At 39.6% G+C, this 5,215-nt stretch overlaps 1 protein-coding gene across 1 annotated transcript in view; it reads right to left on the reverse strand.

The window, feature by feature from the left end:
• Window positions 1-5,215, reverse strand: part of LOC107656011 (forkhead box protein P4-like) — a 130,506-nt gene that overhangs the window by 116,239 nt on the left and 9,052 nt on the right.

A 5,215-nucleotide genomic window follows, 5' to 3' on the forward strand; every position in this document is an offset into this window, starting at 1 on the left:
TGGCATGGGATTTAAAAAAAAAAAAAACTTTACTTTTCAGCCCTGGTCAGACATTAAAAAAAAAGTATCCGGTGCCAAGGATGAAGAAGTCCTCAGTGTGTGGTCACTTTAAGAAAACTAATGCTCAACAAAAGTAAAGCTATAATTTATACTCGCCTGCCGGACAAAGCCTGGAAAAGCTGGTGGAATGTTTGCGAGCTGCCTGGATACTCCTGGAGAAGAAGGGTTTCTTATTGACGCAACGGCTGAGAAAATAACACTGGCTTGTGTACCAAGTCCATGGCCAAATATCCTTTTATCAGAGAGTCTGCTTAGACCCCAAAAGAGATGTAGGGAAAACAGATGACCAGACAGCAAGCTAAACAGAGAGAGAGGAAGTGAATGAAAGACCTCCTCTGCCGTGTTCTCTCCTTTTCATTTCATTTCCATCCTGTCACTCATGTGATAAAGTGGCTACATGAGACTATTGAGAGCAAGACAAACTACAGCCCAGGTCACAGCGTGCATCAACAGTCTGCGCCCCCGATACCTCTCCATCTGCTACTGTCCCGAAGCCTGGATCTCTTTCAAGACGAGAAAAAAAACTTTCCGTCTTCTATGAACGAAGGGCCATCTGGTATTTTCTGCAGAAGGTTCTTCCCTGGTACAAATTTTTAAACCAATCCGGCCAGGCGCGCGGAGGCCCATAAGGGCTCTGACATGTCCCTGTGCTATGACCTCATCAGACAGTATGCAGAGCCAGGGCACAGAGCGGTGAAATTCCACCAGAAGGTTCCATTCGGCCCATGATGTCTCGTGCGACTATCCCGACACATACTGGTACTCGAGAGCGGGCACGGCTGACGACATGCATCGCCAGCCCACTAACGTGACCGGTAGCAGGGTTTGTAATTGGAGCCGATCAGTACGCCATATGCCACTCGTCTCCTAGTGCCAAATCTCCACCCCCACCTGCTCCCGCCACCCCTCTGATGCTTGGCACACTCTGGCTCCCATGGAAAATAAAGCCCTCCACTTCATTAAGAAAGTAAACACAAGTGCTGTCTGAAGTGTCTAATTAGTCCCCTAATTACTCCCTGCTCGTTACTAATGCAAATTAGATTACGCTGCTTAACTTCATCGTGTCCACAACGCCGCTGTTAATTGAGGCCTTTTGAAATTAAATTACTCGCTAATTAGCATATCAAAACCATTAATTCTGTGCCAGAGAGAAAGAGAAAAAAACAACAACAAACGCCAAGTTTTGCTAATGAGTTTTGCTAATTGAATATGTACGTTCAATATTGAGTTTTTGCTAGCCGGGCCCCGTTCAAGAAGCTACTTAGCAACTTGTGCGAGCGAGTTCAAAGGGAAAGGAAGCCAGTCTCGTGCCGTTAAAGGCAGCACTCGAATGTTTTGTCAATATTTTCTTGTTTCGCAGCACTTCGGTGAATGAAACAAATACGTGTTTGATAGTAGTTGACATTTTAAAAAACTATGATAACTGCGCTAAAGTGAAATTGTCAAATAGCTAAAAATTAATAAGTAGCCTTCAAAAGATTTTTTTTTTATGTTTAGAAGGAAGTCTCTAACGTTGCATTTTTTAAATTAAAAATACATTAAAAACAGTAATATTGTAAAATATTAATTAAAAATGACTTTCTATTAAAAAAAGTAATTGATTCCTGTTATGGCAAAGCTGAATTTTAAGCAGCCATTAATCTTTGTTTCATGTGCTCATGAAAAATTTCTTAAAGGGGTCCTTTTTCACTTTTTCAACTTTAGTTAGTCTGTAATGTTGCTGTTTGAGCAAAAAAAAAAGATCTGCAAAGTTACAAAGTTCAAAGTCCACTTCAAAAGGAGATATTTTATTTAACAGAAATCACTTTTCAAAAACTACAACGAACTACTTGTTTGGACTACAAAGCATATTTTACGGGATTTGTGATATCACAAATATCGACGAATGGGACGAGACCTGGTTGAGCTGCACTAGAGAAGGCAACGAGTGTTATCACTATGTCGGAGACACGCTAGCTTTCCCAAGGCAGAAATCCTCTGGGTTTAAATCGCGCTAAAATTGATTTGATTTTGATGCAATATTTACACTGAAGCTCGCAGGCGGCTATGGTAAGGGGCGTGACATTTCCCGACCAGGCGCCGAGTGGAGCCAATCACAACACACACTGGCCCAGCTAACCAATCACAGCACATTTCGTATTTCAGAAGGCGGGCCTTCATTTGATTCAGGAACTATTCAAGCCGTTCATGCCAGACTGGGGAGAGAGGTGTTGTAATTATGTAAAATATGTGGAAAATAGTGTGTTTTTCGAACAACCTAGTATGAGAGCCTGTTCTAGTACACCCCCAAAACAAAATCAAGACTTTGTAAAAGAGCATAATAGGACCCCTTTAACAGTATCAATGTATAAAACAGCTGTACTGCTAAATATTTTTGTGCAAACTGTGATTTTTTTACAGGATTTTTTTTTTTATTAATAAAAAGTAAAAAAGGAATTTATTTTAAACAATTATTTTTAAACAACCCCAACTTTGAACAGTAGTGTACGGCGACATGATAAAAGTGTATTATTTCCAAACATTTATATGAAGCTTGTATAAATCTCAGAAAGTGGCTTTAAGCAGAGAGCTGATTAAGGAGTAGACATATCAATTACCTGTTTAAAAAAATTAATTACTGAATAACGCTATGTAAGCTTTTCACTTTTTCTCAAGCACAATCAAAAGTGAAGATCTCATCAGTTTCACCGCACTGAAAAACTTTCAAACTTTTAACGCAGTCATTTTCTTGTACCTTCACAGGCGGCAGGCGTCCATTCAGAATGAATACGTTCACGCCGTTAATTCATGTAATCTACAGAGGCGACGAAAGGCTTAAGAAATCTCAAGAGTCGTTTTTGCTTTAAATGTAAACGACTACGATTAAATTTAACGCTTCCCTTTTCGGCACCCCACCCCCACGCACCCTTCATCCCAATATCTGTCCAATATGGATTTCTGAAAGACTCCATTCAGCGCTCTCAAAGTCTCATTTTAATACTATCTCCAAACTTCTCATTTGAATACGGTCCTAATGGAAGAGGTGTAGAAGAGAAAAGAAATTGAATAGTGAAATTGAGAGGTAGCCACACAAAAAATTATATAACCGTGAAAATTAGATTTAAAGATATTATAATTTCTTTACAGGGATGCATTGAAAATGCTGCTCTACAACATTTGGCCTAATTGCCAGAATTACCATATTAACCAGTTACCATTTGAGTAAGTTGATTAAAAAATTGATTATTCGTCTATTTCTTTTAGGAGTTTCTTAATCAAAATCTAACATCCTTGAAAAATTAATTTGAAGCCCCTCTTATCAGTTAATTAAATCTGGTTGGAAGTCATTTTTCTGTGAAGCGTTATTAGACAGCGTACTGTTCTGTACTGTTCGGGCCGCATGACGTTAGAAAACTTTTCAATGTCTCATCAAACATTCAGAAATAAGAAGAATAGAATTTCTTTGAAGGGCTGTCTCTTCTCTCATTCTTTTTTTCCCCTTTTTTAAACTATGCCTTTCTGATAAATTACGCTATACCCGAAAGATCTCTCACTCTCATTAACACATTCTCATTACCAGGCAGGAATATAAGGAAGAAGGAAAGAGAAAGAGAGTGTGTGTGTTGGGGGACAGAACAAGAGAATAATACTTCTGCAGGATGGATGACTGTATGGAATTATTTCCTCATATAATCCGGCAAAGTGTGTGTGTGTGTGTGTGTGTGTGTGTGTGTGTGTGGGGGGACAGAACGAGAGAATAATTCTTTTGCAGGATGGATGGCTGTATGGAATTATTTCCTCACATAATCCAGCAGAGAGTGTGTGTGTGTGTGTGTGTGTGTGTGTGTGTGTGTGTGTTTGAGGCGTTTCTGAACTGCTGTCTCGGCTGGAGGTGAACCTTTAGCCAAATTAAAGAAAGAGGAGAAGCCAAAGATACAAATGTGCTTTTCAGACAAGCAAAAAACAGCTCTTTTTTTATGAGCCTTTTAGTTTTTTCAGAGCAACTCTAACAGTACAGCATCCCAGATTCCTCAGACAGAGGATCTAAGGGGGGCGATAAGTCATATTTGACAAAGTAAAGCTTAACACATATTTCATTACAATAAAATACATTGTAATATCAATATCTTTGGAGCATCTCTGTGGACAAAGTTGTCAAGAAGATAAGACAGTGCATGTCAGAGTCGGGTGAGAAGGAGGCTTCGGCTGGAGAGGCGCGTCGCTCTGAAAGTCAGCCAACACACACGGCGCTAAAACGATTTCGCCAGACAACCTTGGGATGAGCTGCAGAGGACGTCACATTAATATACCGAGATAAAACAGGTGATGAGACACTAATTCTATTTTTTACTGGAATGGCCACATATATTTTCTTTCATTTCCCCCTCCTCCTCTTGCATTACGCTCATTCTTTATCTGTAAAATAGGGTGGCCAACTAATCATTGCATTTATCAAATTCCTCACATTCAGGGTTAATTTGGGGGGTTTCCATAACATGGAGTACAGAGTTTCCAGAGCTTGACTGACCACACGCAAACCTATGAGTCTTACTGACCACAGCGGTGGATAATAAACCCCGTTTGAGAACTAAAAAACTTTTTTTTTTTATCGATTTGAACATTTATCGAAAAGTTGGAGACCTTTACAGAGGGCAGCCAGGCTACTCTTCATCCACATGGTCTCCCCTCAAGGTGTGAGTGAGACCATGAGTTTTGCTTCCTACAGGGAGTGGGTCAATTAGTCTGATTAGGTGTTTATTGAATGATTGGGGGATGCTGATTACTCCACTGAGGGGCTCGGCTTACCGCCAGTCAATCAAGCACCGCTTTGGTTCCTAATGCAGCCACCTCAAGTTTTTTTGTTGTTTTTTCACTCCTCACATTCTCCTTCCAAATCAGACCTGTCAAATTTTCAGAAAAGCATTATCGGTTTCAAATAAAATTAACCTTTTGGACAAGAAGGAGAGAAAAGTAAAGTAACCGGATGGGCTTTAATATTACAACAACAACAAAAAAAGTCTATTGTCAAAACATTTCAAGAAAAAAAATGGTACTTGATTGGGCCACTTATGAACAGGTTAAAACCAGTTTTCAAATCAGAATCCAAAGTGAAACAAAATCTAAATTATCAAACATGTTGCCTGCAGGGTTTAGGCTTTTTTTTTTTTTTTTTTGC

The sequence above is a fragment of the Sinocyclocheilus anshuiensis genome, unplaced genomic scaffold, assembly GCF_001515605.1.
Source record: "Sinocyclocheilus anshuiensis isolate Anshui unplaced genomic scaffold, SAMN03320099.WGS_v1.1 scaffold51, whole genome shotgun sequence".
Lineage (NCBI taxonomy): Eukaryota > Metazoa > Chordata > Actinopteri > Cypriniformes > Cyprinidae > Sinocyclocheilus > Sinocyclocheilus anshuiensis.